Raw genomic sequence first — 19,041 nt, forward strand, 5'->3', positions numbered from 1 at the left:
AGGCTTAAAACCAGAAGTTGGAAGCCTCTGAACCCACCAGTGCGGTCCGCGGTCGGCCTTGTGCGGTGCGCGGTGTAGGGTTGTGCGGCCGCAGACGACTTTGTGCGGTCCGCACAAGGCACTGGACTGCAGTATTCTCAGGAAGGGCTGTGCAGCCGCAATCCATCTTGTGCGGTCCGCACAGGGGGTCTGAGAGGGGTATAAATAGACGGGATTTTCAGTCATTATTCATTTTTCAAAACCCCATAAACATAAGAGGCGAATTTTCAAACAACCTTTCTTCTCCAAATCAATTTTAAGTCGTTTTAACTAGTTTTCTTCAATCATTAACATCTTTTAACATGATTTCAACTTCAAATCAATGATTTTTATGGGGAAATTGGGTGTTTTGGGTAAAACCTGGGTTATTCAAAAATTGAGGATTTGGACCTCGATTTGAGGTCCGATTTCAAAATAAATCCTATATTGGGGTTCATGGGGGGAATGGGTAATCGGGTGTTGGTTCGAACCTCAGGTTTTGACCATGTGGTCTCGGGGGCGATTTTTGACTTTTTTGGGTAAAACTTTAGAAAACTCATTTTCATGCATTCAAATTGATTCATTTAGCGTTTATTGATGTAATTAAGTAATTTGTGACTAGATACGAGCGAATTGGCAATGGAATCAAGGGGTAAAGCTATAATTGAAACTTGAGTTGTGTTCGAGGCATCGAGGTAAGTGTTCGGTCTAACCTTAGCTTGAGGGATTAGGAGTTGAGTCCTATTTGCTAATTGCTTCTCGTTGAGTACGACGTATAGGCATGGTGACGAGTATCTATACGTTGGTGTCGAGCATGACCGTGAGTCCTAAATTGATACTTGTTGTATTCTTATATGATACTACGAATGCTATAGTGGGTGAATTCTTAATAATGAGTAAAGAGTTAAGTTTATTTTCGTGAAAGATACTTATGATTGAGAAATGGTGATAATTGAGATGAGTAGGAGTTGAGTTAAGATTGGTTATAGTTGATTCTCCCTTGCAGGAACATATATATTTATATTGTTGAATTCCCTTACCGGGATAGTATAGTTTATTGTTGACCCCTTTCCGGGACTGTTATTATGATAATTGTTGACGGTATATTTGGGATGGGTTGCGTGCCGCAACATTATTATATATATTTATGGATCGGGTTGCACGCCGCAACAGATATTATATTGGATCGGGTTGCATGCCGCAACAGTTATATATGTGGATCAGGTTGCACGCCGCAATAATATTAAATTATAAGGGATCGGGTTGCGCGCCGCAACAGTATTGTTATTGTATTGTTGTAGATATTGAATTGTCCTTTCATATATTATTAAGTTGCTGTTGGATTTGGTATGTTCCTCGAAGCATGTACCCCCTCCCATTTAAACTGCTTATTCCTATTTATTTTCCGCCATATGTTATATAAATGCAAAGGTTTATCTGGAGTCTGGTCCTAGCCTCGTCACTACCTCGTGGGGTTAGACCAGACACTTACTAGCACATAGGGTCGGTTGTGCTGATGCTACACTTTGCACTCTGTGCAGATGCCGGAGTAGCATTGGATTAGTAGCTTGGGAGCCAGCCTTCAGTCCACCGAGATTCCAAGGTAGTCCTGCAAGCGTCCGCAGGCCCGACGTCTCTTCTATATATTATTATGTTCTGTTATCACTTGTATCCGAGACAGACTGTGTTTCGTTCCTTCAGACAATTGTATGTAGTAGTCATAGACGGTCCGTGAATGTTGTGACACCAGTTTCTGGGTAGAGGCATATGTTGATTTCCGTATTACTTTGGCTTATTTGTCTAAGTCTTCCGCTTAATCTTGTATTTTGCTGTTATTTAAATGTTTATCACTTGTTAAAATAAGTTGTAAAAAGAATTAAAATAAAAGAATTAAAGATTCCTAATTTCGTGGCTTGCCTAGCTTCTAAGAGTAGGCGCCATCACGACTCCCGAGGGTGGGAAATCCGGGTCGTGACAAGTTGGTATTAGAGCTCTAGGTTACATAGGTCTCACAATTCACGGACAAGCTTAGTAGAGTCTGAAGGATCTGTACGGAGACGTCTGTATTTATCCCTCAGAGGCTATAGAGTTAGGAAATCTTCACATTTGTTCTTTCCTATCGTGCGGTTTTGTTTCTCTATGCTAATTGAATTTCTACTCTATTCTCTCACAGATGGCGAGAACACGTGCTTCCTCATCTACCGCTCAGTAGCCCGAACCCCCAGCAGCAGCTCCCACGAGGGGCAGAGGTTGAGGCCGAGGTCGTGCTAGAGGCCGAGGAAGGGGCAGAGCTCAGCCCAGAGCAGCAGCACCAGTGATGGAGCCTCAGGTTGATTTTGATAAGGAGGTTCCGGCCCCAGCAGTTTCGGTGGGCCCATCTCAGGTCCCAGAGGGGTTTATTGCTACCCCAGTCCTTCAGGATGCTCTAGTCCGATTAGTGTGTCTCATGAAAACTGTCACCCGAGCAGGCTTGCTTCCTATGGCACCAGCCATCTCTCAGGATGGATGAGGGGCCCAGACTCCTGCTACTCGCACTCTGGAGCAGGTAGCTCCTCAGATTCAGACTCCAGCGGTTCAGCCAGTTGGAGTAGTTTAGCCGGGTGTGGTAGCTCAGGCCGGCAATGGAGCGCCTATGTCTGCCGAAGCTTTGTGGAGGCTGGATAGGTTCACCAAGCTCTTCACTTCTACTTTCAGCGGTGCATCTGCTGAGGATCCCCAGGATTACATAGACAACTGCCACGAGGTTCTCAGGAACATGGGTATTATTGAGACCAATGGGGTCGAATTTGCTATGTTTCGCTTGTCTGGATTGGCTAAGACTTGGTAGAGAGATTATTGCTTGGCTAGGCCAGTCGAATCACCATCTTTGACTTGGGAGCAGTTTATAGTGTTTTTTCTGGAGAAGTTTCTCCCCATTACTCAGAGAGAGGCCTACTAGAGGTAATTTGAGCATCTCCAACAGGATTCCATGACTATTTCCCAGTATGAGACCAGATTCATCGACTTAGCTTGCCATGTCCTTGTCATACTTCTTATCGAGAGAGAGAGGGTAAGGAGGTTTATTGACGGTCTTATTCAACCGATTCGTCTTCAGATGGATAGGGAGGTTGGGAGTGAGATTACTTTTCAGGAGGTGGCTAATGTGGCCCATAGAGATGAGATGGTTCTGTCACAGGGAGGTGGTCATGGGTCGGACTAGAGGCTTTCAGGTAGATTCAGTGGTACCTCGTCCAGAGGTAGAGATTCATATGGTAAAGGCAATCCTCTGAGGCCTTTCTAGTTAGCACTTTAGGTTTCTCACGGTGCTTCAGGTAGCCGTGGTCCTCAGATGCAGTATTTTGATCAGCAGTCCTACAGCGCACCACCAGCTCCTATCAATGCACCGCCGCTCCAGAGTTTTTAGGGTGGTCATTCAGGTTGCCAGGGTCAGTCTCAGTTTCCTCAGCCGTAGCACTCAGGTGGATGCTATGAGTGTGGTGAGTATGGTCATATCAGGAGGGCTTGTCCGAGATTGGTGGGTACTCAGTCGCAGCAGCAGCAGGGTCCCTATGCTATGGTTCAGGCACCAGGTGTTCCACAGCCTGCCCAGCCAGCTAGAGGTGGGGGTAGAGGTTCTAGAGGTGGAGGTAGAGGATTTAGAGGTGGAGCTCAGACCGCTAGAGGTGGAGGCCAACCAGCTGCAGGTCGTCCCAAAGATGTAGTCCAGAGTGGTCGGGCCCAGCCCCGATGCTATTCTCTTCCAGCCAGGCCCGAGGCTGAGGCTTCAGATGCAGCTATTATAGGTACGGTTCTTGTTTGTGATAGAGATGCTTCAGTGTTATTTGATCCAGGGTCTACATACTCGTATGTGTCCTTTTATTTTGCACCATATCTGGTTATGCCTAGTGATTCTTTGAGTGATCCCGTTTATGTGTCTACGCCGGTGGGTGATTCTATTGTGGTAGATCGAGTCCATCATTCATGTATAGTTGTGATCGGGGGTCTTGGGACTCGTGTAGATTTGTTACTTCTGGACATGGTTGATTTCGATGTCATATTGGGGATAGACTGTTATCACCTTACCACGCTATCTTGGACTGTCAAGCCAAGACTGTGACCTTAGCTTTACCGGGTTTGCCTCGTTTAGAGTGGAGAGGGAGTCCTGGTCATTCTACCCGTAGTGTTATCTCTTATGTGAAGGCTCGGCTCATGGTCGAGAAAGGGTGTTTGGCCTATTTGGCATATGTGCGTGATTCTAGTGTTGAGGTTCCTTTTATTGATTCTGTGCCCGTTGTTTGTGAGTTTCCTGAGGTTTTCCCTTTAGACCTGCCAGGTATGCCACCCGATAGGGATATTAATTTCTACATTGAGTTGGCTCCGGGCACTCAGCCCATTTCTATTCCGTCGTATCGTATGGCCCCGCCTGAGTTGAAAGAGTTGAAGGAACAGTTGCAAGACTTGCTTGAGAAGGGTTTCATTAGACCTGGCGTTTCGCCGTGGGGTGCGCCGGTGTTGTTTGTCAAGAAAAAGGATGGATCGATGAGGATGTGTATTGATTTCCGGTAGTTGAACAAGGTTACAATCAAGAATAAGTATCCATTGTCGAGGATTGATGATCTATTTGATTAGCTTCAGGGTGCCAAGGTATTTTTAAAGATTGATTTGAGATTTGGCTACCATCAGCTGAGGATTAGAGCATCCGATATGCCTAAGATAGCTTTCCGCACTCGGTACGGGCATTATGAGTTCTTGGTGATGTCATTCGGGTTGACAAATGCCCCAGCAGCTTTCATGGAATTGATGAACCGAGTGTTCAGTCCTTATTTGGACTCGTTCGTGATAGTATTCATTGATGATATCTTGATATATTCCCGCAGCCAGGAGGAGCACGAGCAGCATCTCAGAGTGGTTCTTTGGACTTTAAGGTATAGTCAATTATATGCTAAGTTCTCGAAGTGTGAGTTCCGGTTGAGCTCAGTTGCATTTCTGGATCATGTTATATCAGTAGAGGGTATTTAGGTTGATCCTAATAATATTGAGGCAGTCAAGAACTGGCCTAGACCAGCATCAGCTACAGAGATTCAGAGTTTCTTGGGGTTGGCAGGCTACTATCGTCGATTCGTAGAGGGGTTTTCATCCATTGGAACCCCGATGGCCCAGTTGACCCAGAAGGGTGCCCAGTTCAGATGGTCGGACGAGTGTAAGGCGAGCTTTTAGAAGCTCAAGATAGCTCTGACTATGGCACCGGTGTTGGTTTTGCCCACAGGAGGGCCTTAAATAGTTTATTGTGATGCATCTCGTATTGGGCTTGGTGCGGTGTTGTTGCAGGATGGAAAGGTCATTTCCTATGCTTCACGGCAGTTGAAGATTCATGAGAAGAACTATCTGGTTCATGATTTGAATTTGGCAGCCATTGTTCACGCATTGAAGATTTGGAGGCATTATTTGTATGGCGTGGCATGTGAGGTGTTCACGGATCACAAGAGACTTCAGTATTTGTTCAAGCAAAAGGAGTTGAATTTGAGGCAGAGGAGGTGGTTGGAGTTGTTGAAAGATTATGATATCACCATCTTATATCATCCGGGAAAGGCCAATGTGGTGGCCGATGCTTTGAGTAGGAAGTCAGCCAGTATGGGCAGTCTTGCTTATATTCCGATCGGTGAGATACCTCTTGCTTTGGATGTTCAGGCTTTGGCCAATCAGTTCGTGAGGTTGGATGTCTCTGAGCCCAGTCGTGTACTAGCTTGCACAGTCGCTCATTCTTCATTATTGGAGCATATTCGAGATCGACAATATGATGATCCCTATTTGTATCCTTAGAGACACGGTGTAGTGCGGAGATGCCAAGCAGGGTACCTTAGATGATGATGGAGTTTTGAGATTGCAGGGTTGCGTTTGTGTGCCTAATGTGGATGGGCTCTGAGAGTTGATCTTAGAGGAGGCCCATAGTTTCCGGTACTCTATTCATCCGGGCGCCGCGAAGATGTATCAGGATTTGTGGCAGCATTATTGGTGGTGTAGAATGAAGAAGGACATCATTGCATATGTGGCTCGGTGTTTAAATTGTCGGCAGGTTAAGTACTAGCATTAGAGGCCTGGTGGTTTATTTCAAATGATTGAGCTTCCCGAGTGGAAGTGGGAGCGGATCACTATAGACTTTGTTGTTGGACTCCCGCAGACTCGGAGGAAGTTTGACGCAGTATGGATCACTATTGATAGGCTGACCAAGTCAACGCATTTCATTCCTATGGCAGTCTCCTATTCATCCGAGAGGTTAGTTGAGATCTATATCCGTGAGATTGTTCGTCTTCATGGTGTTCCTGTGTCTATCATTTTGGACCGAGGTACATAGTTTACCTCGTATTTCTATAGAGCAGTGCAGCGAGAGTTGGGCACTCAGGTTGAGTTGAGTACAACATTTCATAATCAGATGGACAGGCAGTCCGAGCGGACTATTCAGATTTTAGAGGATATGCTCCGAGCCTGTGTCATCGACTTTGGAGGCTCATGGGATCAGTTCTTGCCTTTAGCAGAGTTTGCCTACAACAACAACTACTAGTCGAGTATCCAGATGGCTCCTTATAAGGCTTTATATGGTAGGCGGTGTCGATCTCCAGTTGGATGGTTTGAGCCGGGAAAGGCTTGGTTGTTGGGTATGGATCTGGTTTAGGAGGCCTTGGACAAGGTCAGGATTATTCAGGATAGGCTTCGTACAGCTCAGTCCAGGCAAAAGAGTTATGCAGACCGCAAGGTTCGAGATGTGGCTTTTATGGTCGGTGAGCGGGTATTGCTCCGAGTGTCGCCTATGTAGGGCGTGATGAGATTTGGGAAGAAGGGAAAGCTTAGCCCTATGTTCATTGGCCCGTTTGAGATTCTTGATCGAATGGGAGAAGTGGCTTATAGACTTGCTTTGCCGCCGAGCTTATCAACCGTGCATCTAGTGTTTCATGTGTCCATTCTTCGGAAGTATCACAACGATCCATCCCACGAGTTAGATTTCAGCACTGTCCAGTTGGACAAGGACTTATCTTATGAGGAGGAGCCGGTGGCTATTCTAAACTGGCAGGTTCGTCAGTTGCGATCGAAGAGTTTTCCTTCTGTTCATGTTCGGTGGAGAGGTCAGCCTCCTAAGGCATCGACCTGGGAGTCCGAGTCCGATATGCGGAGCCATTATTCTTATCTTTTTCCCGACTCAGGTACTTCCTTCTTATGTCCGTTCGAGGACGAACAATTGTTTTAGAAGTGGAGAATGTGATGACCCAAAAGGTCATCACTTGTGTCGCAAGTGCATTCAGTGTTCCGAGGCCTAAAAACCTCCCTTTTACCCACCTTGATTTACGTTCATGGTCCGGACCTATATCCGGAAAGCCTTCTATGTGAAAATATGAGAAATAGAAATTTTAGAGTAAAAAATTGATTATGGTTGACTTTGGTCAATATTTTTAGCAAGCGGATCTAGATCCGTGTTTCGACGATCTCGAGAGGTCTGCAGTAAAATATGGGACATGGGCGTATGCTCGGAAACGAATTCCGAGGTCCCAAGCCTTAGAAATCAATATTTGAAAGAAATTGTTTTACTGAATTATCTAAGAAATAAAAAAAAGAATTAATGTTCGAAATCATTGTTATCGGGCCCGTATTTTGGTTTCGGCGCCCGGTACAAGTCTTATATATGATTTAAGACATTTTTGTGGAATTTGGTGAAAAACGAATGTCATATGACGTGATTCGGACTTAAATTGCAAAGTTTATGTTTAAAGAAGTTTTGAGAAAATTTCATTGATCTCGAGATTTAATTTGATGTTCATGATGTTATCTTGATGATTTGATTACACGAATAAGTCCGTAGGATGTTTTTGAGGTTTTGTGTGCACTTGGTTTGGAGTTCCGAGGGCTCGGGTGAGTTTCGGGTAGGTTCCGGGATATTTTAGGCTTAAAACCAGAAGTTGCAAGCCTCTGAACCCGCCAGTGCGGTCCGCTATCGGCCTTGTGCGGTGTGCGGTATAGGGTTGTGCGGCTGCAATCAACTTTGTGCGGTCTACACAGGGGCGCTGCTGTGCGGCTGCACTCGACTTTGTGCGGTCCACACAGGGAACTGGACTGCAGTATCCTCAGGAAGGGTTGTGCGGCCACAATCCATCTTGTGTGGTCCGCACAGGGGGTCTGAGAGGGGTATAAATAGACGGGATTTTCAGTCATTATTCATTTTTCAAAACCCCATAAACATAAGAGGCGATTTTTCAAACAACCTTTCTTCTCCAAATCAATTGTAAGTCATTTTAACTAGTTTTCTTCAATCATTAACATCTTTTAACATGATTTCAACTTCAAATCAATGATTTTCATGGAGAAATTGGGTGTTTTGGGTAGAACCTAGGTTTTTCAAAAATTGGGGATTTGGACCGCAATTTGAGGTCCGATTTCAAAACAAATCATATATTTGGGTTCGTGGGGGAATGGGTAATCGAGTGTTGGTTTGAACCTCGGGTTTTGACCATGTGGGCCCGAGGGCGATTTTTGACTTTTTGGGTAAAAACTTTAGAAAACTCATTTTCATGCATTCAAATTGATTCATTTAGCGTTTGGTGATGTAATTAAGTAATTTGTGACTATATACGATCGAATTGGCAGTGGAATCAAGGGGTAAAGCTATAATTGAAACTTGAGTTGTGTTCGAGGCATCGAGGTAAGTGTTCGGTCTAACCTTAGCTTGAGGGATTAGGAGTTGAGTCCTATTTGCTAATTGCTTCTTGTTGAGTACGACTTATAGGCATGGTGACGAGTATCTATACATTGGTGTCGAACATTACTGTGAGTCCTAAATTGATACTTGTTGTATTCTTAAATGATACTACGAATGCTATAGTGGGTGAATTCTTTATAATGAGTAAAGACTTAAGTTTATTTTTGTGGAAGATACTTATGATTGAGAATGGTGATAATTGAGATGAATAGGAGTTGAGTTAAGATTGGTTATAGCTGATTCTCCCTTGCCAGGACGTATATACTTATAATGTTGAATTCCCTTGCCAGGATAGTGTAGTTTATTGTTGACCCCTTGCCGGGACTGTTATTATGATCACTGTTGACGGTATATTTGGGACGGGTTGTGAGCCGCAACATTATTATATATATTTATGGATCGGGTTGCATGCCGCAATAGATATTATATTGGATCGGGTTGCACGCCACAACAGATATTATATTGGATCGGGTTGTACGCCGCAACTGATATTATATTGGATCGGGTTGCACACCGCAATGGATATTATATTGGATTAGGTTGCACGCCGCAACAGATATTATATTGGATCGGGTTGCACGCTATAACAATTATATATGTGGATCGGGTTGCACGCCACAACAATATTAAATGATAAAGGATCGGGTTGCGCGCCGCAACAATATTTTTGTTGTATAGTTGTAGATATTGAATTGTCCTTTCATATCTTCTTAAATTTCTGTTGGATTTGGTATGTTCCCCGAAGCATGTACCCCCTCCCATTTAAACTGCTTATTCCGGTTTATTTTTCGCCATATGTTATATAACTGCACAGGTTTATCTGGAGTCTGGTCCTAGCCTCGTTACTACCTCGTCGGGGTTAGGCCAGACACTTACCAGCACATGGGGTCGGTTGTGCTGATGTTACATTCTGCACTCTGTGTAGATACCGGAGCAGCATTGGATTAGTAGCTTGGGAGCCATCTTCAGTCCATCGAGATTCCGAGGTAGTCCTGCAGGCGTCCGCAGGCCCGATATCTCTTCTATCTATTATCATGTTCTGTTATCACTTGTATCCGAGGCAGAATATGTTTCTTTCCTTCAGATAATTGTATGTAGTAGTCATAGACGGTCCGTAAATATTGTGACACCAGTTTCTGGGTAGAGGCAAATGTTGATTTCCGTATTATTCTGGCTTATTTTGTCTAAGTCTTCCGCTTAATCTCGTATTCCATTGTTATTTAAATGTTTATCACTTGTTAATATAAGTTGTAAAAAGGATTAAAACAAAAGAGTTAAAGATTCCTAATTTAGTGGCTTGCCTAGCTTCTATGAGTAGGTGCCATCATGTCTCCCGAGGGTGGGAAATCCGGGTCGTGACAACCGGCCTTGGTTGCTATAGTTCGAGAGAGGGTCCATCGGTTTATTGAGGGTTTGCACCCCAGCATCAGGATTAGCATGGCCCGGAAGTTGGAGATGTATATATCGTACTAGCAGGTTGTGAGTATTGCTAGGAGAGTGGAGGGCATGCTTGCTCAGGATAGAGAGGAGAGGGAGGCCAAAGGGTCTCGAGAAAATGGCTCTTATTCTAGTGATCGTGCCCCGGCTACAGTTCTCCATGGTAGGGGCTATGTGAGTCACCCTTTTCATTCAGCTCTTTCAACCGCCAGTGGTATCGCGGCTACTCCTAGGCCCCAAAAGCCTTATTATGCACCGCCAATATCTAGTGTACCTCCTGTACGGGGTGCTTCTAGTGGTCAGTCTAGCAGACCTGGCCCCAATCTAGCCACGCCCTCCGAGAGCTTATTTTGAGTATGGCGACACTCGCCATATGGTGAGAGATTTCCTCAGACTTAGGAGGGGTTCCCTCTCCATAGACTTCTCAGGCACTGCGTGCTCCACCGAGTCTTCAAGCTATGATCACAACACTAGCTACCACTCTACCTGCTCAGCCATCTCGAGGTGGAGGTCAGGGAGGTAGAGGTTGCCCTAGAGGGGGAGGCCAGGCAAGATACTGTGCTCTTCCTGCTCGTATAGAGGTAGCTGCTTCCGACTCTGTCATTATAGGTATTTTTCCAGTCTGTCATAGAGATGCATCAGTTTTATTTGATTCAGGCTCCATTTATTCCTATGTGTCATCTTATTTTGCTTTGTATTTAGATGTATCCCGTGATTCTATGAGTTCTCCTATTTATGTGTCTACAACCATGGGAGATTCTATTGTTGTTGACCGTGTGTATCGGTCGTGTTTGCTTGTTATAGTGGTTTTTAGACCAGAGCCAATTTATTATTGCCCAGTATGGTAGATTTTGATATTATCTTGGGCATGGACTGGTTGTCGCCCCATTATGTTATTCTTGATTGTCACGCCAAAATTGTGACGCTGGCTATGCCAGGCTTACTGTGGCTAGAGTGAAGGGCTACCTTAGATTACACTCCCAGTAGAGTGATTTCATTTCTTAAAGCTCAATGAATGGTTGAGAAGGGGTGTGACACGTATCTAGCATATGTAAGAGATGTCAATATTGATACCCCTACAGTTGAGTCAGTCTCAGTAGTGAGGGATTTCCCTAATGTATTTCCAGCTGATCTTTCGGGCATGCCACCCTATAAAGATATCGACTTTGGTATTGATTTGTTACCAGGCACTCAGCCCATCTTTATTCCTCCATATCGTATGGCTCCTCCTGAGTTGAAGGAGTTGAAGGAACAGTTACAGGAATTGCTTGATAAAGGCTTCATTCAGCCCAGTGTGTCACCTTAGGGTGCTTCGGTCTTGTTTGTGAAGAAGAAGGATGGTTCTATGCATATGTGCATTGATTATCGCTAGTTGAACAAAGTTACAATGAAGAACAGGTATCTTTTGCCTCGTATTGATGACCTATTTGATCAATTACAGGGTGCCTAAGTGTTTTCCAAGATTGACTTGTATTCAGGTTATCATTAGTTGAAGATTCAGGAGCCAGATATCTCTAAAGCTGCTTTTAGGACTCGGTATAGTCATTATGGGTTCCTTGTGATGTCATTTGGGCTGACCAATGACCCATCAACATTTATGCATTTGATACATAGTATATTTCATCCTATCTTGACTTTTTCATCATTGTGTTTATTGACAACATTCTGGTGTACTCCCGGAGTCGGGAGGATCATGAGCAACACCTGAGGACTGTGCTTTAGACCTTGAGAGAAAAATATTATATGCAAAGTTCTCAAAATGTGAGTTCTAGTTAGATTCTGTGGCATTTTTTTGGTCACGTAGTGTCGAGTGAGGGGATCAAGGTGGATTCGAAGAAGGTGGAAGCAGTGCAGAGTTCTCCCATACCATCCTCAGCTATAGAGATCCGGAATTTCCTTGATTTGGCGGGGTATTACCGTCGATTTGTGGAGAGTTTCTCATCTATTACAGCACCTATGACTAGGTTGACCCAGAAGGGTACCCCGTTTATGTGTACAGAGGAGTGTGAGGAGAGCTTTCAAAAGCTCAAGACAGTTTTGACTATAGCCCCAATAATTTGTATTGCCTATAGGTTTGGGGTCTTATACTATTTATTGTGATGCATCACGGATTGGTCTCGGCGCGGTGTTAATGTAGGACCATAGGGTGATTGCCTATGTGTCTAGATAGCTGAAGGTGCATGAAAAGAACTATCTTGTCCCCGACCTTTAGCTAGCAGCTATTGTTCATGCCTTGAAGATTTGGCGGCACTATTTGTACGGTGTCCCTTGTGAGATAATCACCGGAGTTTGCAGGATCTGTTCAAGTAGAAGGATCTTAACTTGCATCAATAGAGGTGGTTCGAGCTGCTTAAAGATTATGATATCACCATTTTATACCATTTCGGGAAGGCCAATGTGGTTGCCGATGCCTTAAGTCGCATGGCGGAGAGTTTGGGGAGCTTAGCATATTTACTAGAAGTAGAGAGGCCATTGGCATTAGATGTCCAGGCCTTGGCCATCCAGTTTGTTATATTGGATATTTCTGAGTCGAGCCAATTTTTGGCTTGTGTGGTCTCTCAGTCTTCTCTTTATGATCGTATCAGGGAGTGTCAGAATGATGACCCCCATTTCTTGCCCTTAAGGACACAGTTCAACACGGTGATGCCAAGGAACTTACTATTGGAGAAGATGGTACATTGAGGATGCAGGGCAGGCTATATGTGCCCAATGTAGATGGTTTGTGTGAATTAATTCTCGAGGAGGCTCACAGCTCGCGGTACTCCATTCATCCAGGTGCCATGAAAATGTATCAGGACTTGAGGCAGCATTATTGGTGGAGGAAAATGAAGAAGGACATAGTGGAATAAATAGCCCGATGTCTAAATTGCTAGTAGGTGAAGTATGAGCATCAATGGTCGGGTGGATTGCTTCAAAAGTTGGAGATTATGGAGTGGAAATGGGAGCGGATCACTATGGATTTCGTTGTTGGATTCCCACGGGCTCAGCGAAAGTTCGATGCAGTTTGGGTGATTATGGATAGGCTGACCAAGTCAGCTATTTCATTCCTGTGATGACTAATTATTCTTTCGAGCAGCTGGCTCAAGTTTATATCTGCGATATTGTTAGGCTTCATGGCGTGCCGGTATCTATCATCATTGATCGGGGTACACAGTTTACATCATGATTCTGGAGGGTCGTACAGCATGAGTTAGGTACTCAGTCGAGTTGAGCATAGCATTTCATCCTCAGATGGATGGACAGTCCGAGCACACTATTCCGATACTTGAGGATATGCTCTGTACGTGTGTGATGGAGTTTGGAGGTTCTTGGGATCAGTTCTTGCCACTTGCAGAGTTTTCCTACAACAACAGTTATCAGTCGAGCATTCATATGGCATTGTGTGAGGCTCGGTATGGTAGGCTGTGTCAATTTTCAGTGGGTTGGTTCAAGCCAGACGAGGCTAGATTATCGGGTACAGGTTTGGTTCAGGATACTTAGGAGAAGGTTAAAGTGATTTAGGATAGACTTCGCACAGCCCAGTCCAGGATGAAGAGTTATGCGGATCGGAAGGTTTGCGATGTTGCATTCATGGTTGGAGAGCGGGTTCTTCCTATCAGGGTTTTGCCTATGAAGGGTGTTATGAGGTTCGGAAAGAAGGGCAAGTTGAGACCAAGGTTTATTGGCCCATTCGAGGTATTGTCGAGTTGGGGAGGTTTCTTATGAGCTTGCCTTGCCTCCCAGTCTAGCAGGGGTTCATCCAGTGTTTCATGTTTCTATTCTCCGGAAGTATCATGGTGATCCGTCTCATGTGTTGGATTTCATCTTAGTCCAGATGGACAAGGATCTATCTTATGTTGAGGAACCGATGGCTATTTTGGATAGGCAGGAAAGTTGAGGTCAAAGAACATTGCTTCAGTGAAGGTTCAGTGGAGGGATCAGTCGGTCGAGGAGGCAACTTGGGAGACCAAGCATGATATGCGTAGCCGTTATCCTCACCTTTTCACCACTTCAGGTATGTCTCTATGCTCGTTCGAGGAAGAATGATTATTTTAAGGGGGGAGGATGTAATGATCTGATCGGTCGTTTTGAGAGTTATAGCCCCGATCCCCTATTTACTGCTTCCCCGGTATCTTTTCTGCTTATGTAACTTTCTAGGAGGTTTTGTTTCTGGTTTCGGAGTGTTTTGGGACACTTAGTCCCTAAAACAGAAGCTTAAGTCTTAGAATTTTTGACCGGAGTTGAAACTGTGTGAAGATGACTCTGGAATGGAGTTCTATAGGTTTTGTTAGCTCCGTTGGGTAATTTTGGACTTAGGAGCATGTTCGGACTGTGAATTGGAGGTTTGTAGCCGATTTAGGCTTGAAATGGCGAAAGTCGATTTTTTAGAGATTTGGATCAGAAGTGGACTTTTTTTTATATCGGAGTCGGATTTCGTTTTCGGAAGTTGGACTAGGTCTATAATGTTGAATTTAACTTGTGTTCAAAATTTGAGGTCAATCGGATGTGGTTTGATAGGTTTCAGCATCGATTGTAGAAATTTGAAGTTTCAAGTTCATTAAGTTTGGATTGGAGGGTAATTTGTGTTTTTGCTGTTGTTTGATGTGTTTTGAGGGCTCGACTAAATTTGTATGGTATTTTAGGACTTGTAGGTATGTTTGGTTGAGGTCCCAGGTGGTTAACGGGTCATTTTGGACTTAGGAAAGATTGCAGGTTTTTCTGAAGTCTCCAGTTCTGGTTTCCTTCTTTGCGCTCGCGAGAAAAGTCCCGCGTTGGAGAGGAGCTGGAGGCAGGAAGAGAATTTCTCTTCGCGTTCACGAAGTGGGGACTGCGTTCACGAAGGTTGGTTCAGTGCATTGCGAATGCATGAAGGGAATCGCGTTCGCGTAGAGGAAGTGGAGCAGTTGGGACCCCAAGGCTTTGTTCTACGCGTTCGCGTAACGGAGATCGCGTTCGCAAAGCAGCAGGAAATGGAAGGTACGCATTCGCGAGAGGTCACTCGTGATTGTGAAAGAGGGATTTTGTTCAGTGAAATTTTGTTCTACGCAAATGCGAGGTTGTGACCGCGTTCGCGAAGAAGGAATGCCTAGGTAGTATTAAACATTTCAAAATCGAAAGTTTGGTCATTTTTATCAAATCTTGAGATAGAGAGCTCAGATTTGGACAAGATTTTGAGGTATTTTCAGAGACATCGATTGGGTAATGATTAAGAGAGTTAAACGGGTGGGCCAGGCCGATCTAGGTTGGGAAAAAATAAAACTGGTCGGGTTTCAGTCTGGGCCGGTTACGGGTTACAGTCTGGGCCGGTTACGGGTTAGGGCTTACCAGGCTTAACAAGTCCAGGTCCATCCGGGTAAAAAATAAACTGTAAGGGTTACGGGTACAAGAGGTCGGCCGGGCCGGGTTAGTGTAATTTTTAATTCTTTTTTGTATTTTGTATAACTATTGTAAGATAAAGTAAAAATATAAAGAATACAATGAAGATGGAAAAAATTGCACTTATAATTTGCAAGTGCTTTTTTTATTTCAAACTTACAAATTAAAGTTTGCATTTAACAACAAGTTATTGAAAAAAGAGTAAAACTAAATTTTCATTGCATAATAATACTTCAAATTAATCTAACAAACTAAAACATCAAGCATAAGTACGTCTAATAATTTTAAAATAACACAAATTGTCTCAAATCAACTTAAATACGACTTTCTGGAGGACGCTCAAGACAACTCTTCATATGCCTCCTTAAACAGCCCGTGCCCACCTACTTTAGACGAAGATTTAAAACTAGATCAGAGTTCTTGCACTTTACTTTGTGAACTTCTTCATTTTCTTCTACCACCTCAAAGTGTTCCCAAACAAATGAGCGCACTCTAGAAGTGCGGGACATGATTTAACTTGGATTGAGAATATGAGTTTGAGAAATGAGAGATGATTGAAGAAATAAAGAAGAAGGGGTGTATTTATAGTTTTTCAAAGGGCTAAATTAGTAATTATAAAAAGTGTTATTTTATATTTGAAAAATGCCCAAAAAGGGCTATTTGTTCAATAATAACGTTGGACAACGACCATAAGGCAGCTGACCATTGCCAACGTTCTTCAACCTTAAAAAAAGTTTGAAATCTAGCCGTTAAACCGAACCAGTCCGGGTCGGGCCGGTTAATCAGTTCTACAGAGATTTTGGTTGATTGGGTTTGACCAGTCCGGTTAACCGGATGAATGAAAGTGAACGGACCAACCCCCTAACCCCAGTAACCCAGCCCACCCGGCCCCTTATGTACCGGTCCGGGCCAATCCAAAAATGGGTTGACCTGGACCGTTTAACACCCTTAGTAATGATTCTATACTTGATTTTAATTATATCCCACTAATATATCATTAATTACATCTTTTAATTAAGGATTTGGGTTGAAAATTTTGGGGAAAATGGGTGAAGTTCTACAAGTAAGATTTTAGATTTTGATTTGGATTTTGATATCGGATTTAGATAGTATTGGTACGAGTGAACTCGTGACTGAATGGGTGTTTATATTTTGTAACTTTTACCCGATTCCGAGACGTGGGCCCGAGTCAACATTTTGGGACAATTTTCTAATTTCCTGCTTAAGCCTTATTTCATTAATTAGATTAGTTTCTTGTAGTTATATTTATGGTATATAATTGCTTTTGGCTAGATTTGGGCCATTCGGAGTCGGATATTCGGGGAAAAGGCATCAATTGATTGAGCTTGGTTCGAGGTAAGTGGCTTGCCTAACCTTATGTGGGAGAACTCCCCTTAGGATTTGGTACTGTTGTGACATGTGAGCGCCATGTAAGTGAGGTGACAAGTGCGTACACGGGCTATTTGTTGTAAAACTCTAATTTTCACTGAGTAATAACTTGTTTCTTTTAATTGAGTTATATTAGCATGTGTAATTATCATGTTTAGTCTAGAATAGCATGTCTATGTGTCTTAAATGCTTATCTGAACTCTCTGCAGCATGCTTAGTGGATTTTCCTGCTTTCTTCCCTGACTTGTACTTAGTCTAAACTGTAGGATTTCTTGCTGTAACTATTATTTCTATTGTTTGAGCTGCACATTTACTTTGGGACTACGAAACGATATTCCGGGAGATTCCCCCTGCATATTTACTTTGGGACTAAGGGATGGTATCCCGGGAGATCCCCTTGCATATTTACTTTGGGACTACAGAAAAGTATTCCGGGAGATCCACCTGCATATTTACTTTGGGACTAGGGGACGGTATTGCGGGAGATCTCCTTGCATATTTACTTTGGGACTACAGGACGGTATCCCGGGAGATCCCGCTGCATATTTACTTTGGGACTACGGAACGATATTCCGCGAGATCCTCCTGCACATTTACTTTTGAGAATACGAGACGGTATCTCGGGAGATCCCATGTTGTTATTCTTGTGTTTTATACTGTTATTCTTCTGTGATTTCCTTCTTGTTAAAATTTAGCCTCCTATTATACTGCGATATTTTTATTCTGCCTTATTTAATTTATATATACCAGTAGGGCCCTGACCTGACTTTGTCACTACTCGACCGAAGTTAGGCTTGGCACTTAACTGGGTGCCATTGTGGTGTACTCATGATACTCTTCTACACATGTTTTCGTGTGTAAATCTAGATACTTCCTACCAGCCTCGCTATTGGTTGTGTACTTGCTACTGCTCTGAAGACTTCAAGGTACATCTGCCTACGTCTGCAGACTTTGGAGTCTCCCTATATCACTTTTATGTTGTTCCTCCTTTACTTCTTCTAGTTATTGATGTATAGAAATATTAGACAAAATCTTAGAAGCTTTGACTTACGGTAATTCGCGTCTTGGAGAAATTTTGTGTATATTTCGAGAGCTGGTTATTGTACATACCGAGCGACATCTCTATCAGTTATTTAAATATTTGTTGCTGTTAGTTGTTAAGGTTTTGGATTTTATTTTTGGTTATTTCCGCAAATGTTAAGCTTACCTAGTCGTAGAGACTAGGTGCCGTCACGACAACTCACGGAGGGAGGATTGAGTCGTGACATTTATATGGAATGGTATTAATAAGGGATGGTTCTATTACAGCAAAAGAATCCTTTGGGTATCCACAACAAGTCAAATTTAAACATTTGAAATTTGTGTTGGATTCCAAACACTCCAACACTCTGAAACCTTATCTATGGTCCTTTAAACATCTCTGATCACAATCTAACAATCAAAGACCTCAGGCTCAATAATAATTGGGGCTTCTCTAATTTGTCTCTTACTCTGTCAAACAATATTATTGAGCTCATCAACACAATTTCTCTATCCAGGAAGCCTACTAATTGTGATACCCCCTTGTGGTCTTTAAATAATAGTGGAATACTTACTACCAACTCTTTTTATGAGTTAATTGATAATAATAACAATTGTGACAAGAACTTTAATTGGATCTGGAAGTTACATTGCCCAAATAAAATGAAATTCCTTTTATGGCAATGTTATCATGATAAACTTCCTTGTCGTGCTTATCCAAAATACATTGGCATGAACATTGATTCACTATGTCCTATGTACAACAAAGAGGAAGAAACTATCACTCACATCTTTTACAAGTGCACTATTGCTCAAGATTTCTGGAGGAGTTTGGAAGTTTCCAACTTATCGCACTTGGACAATATCCACTGGCTCATTTCCCTAAAAAAAATATGCCTATTACGCCCCCGTATACGCTTATTAGCTGGAAAAACATGTTTCCTTTTGCAATTTGGAGCCTCTAGATCAATAGAAATAACAATAACTAGAATAATATGGTATATTCTTTTACTCCCTATAATGTTATCGGGCATGTCATGAGTATAAGTTTCTCACAGAAAGAGAACCCAACTTGTCAAAAATAAGAACTCTGAATGTTA

General features: G+C 43.1%; 1 long non-coding RNA gene across 1 annotated transcript; it reads left to right on the plus strand.

Annotated features, from left to right (window-relative positions):
* Nucleotides 1-725: 725 nt before the first annotated feature.
* On the plus strand, nucleotides 726-9,992 carry LOC142181705 (uncharacterized). Its single transcript, XR_012710621.1, has 3 exons — nucleotides 726-1,621; nucleotides 2,192-3,800; nucleotides 9,666-9,992. It is a non-coding gene; the product is annotated as an uncharacterized LOC142181705 (long non-coding RNA).
* The last annotated feature ends 9,049 nt before the right edge of the window (nucleotides 9,993-19,041 follow it).

This window comes from Nicotiana tabacum, chromosome 1, assembly GCF_000715075.1.
Source record: "Nicotiana tabacum cultivar K326 chromosome 1, ASM71507v2, whole genome shotgun sequence".
Taxonomy (NCBI): domain Eukaryota; kingdom Viridiplantae; phylum Streptophyta; class Magnoliopsida; order Solanales; family Solanaceae; genus Nicotiana; species Nicotiana tabacum.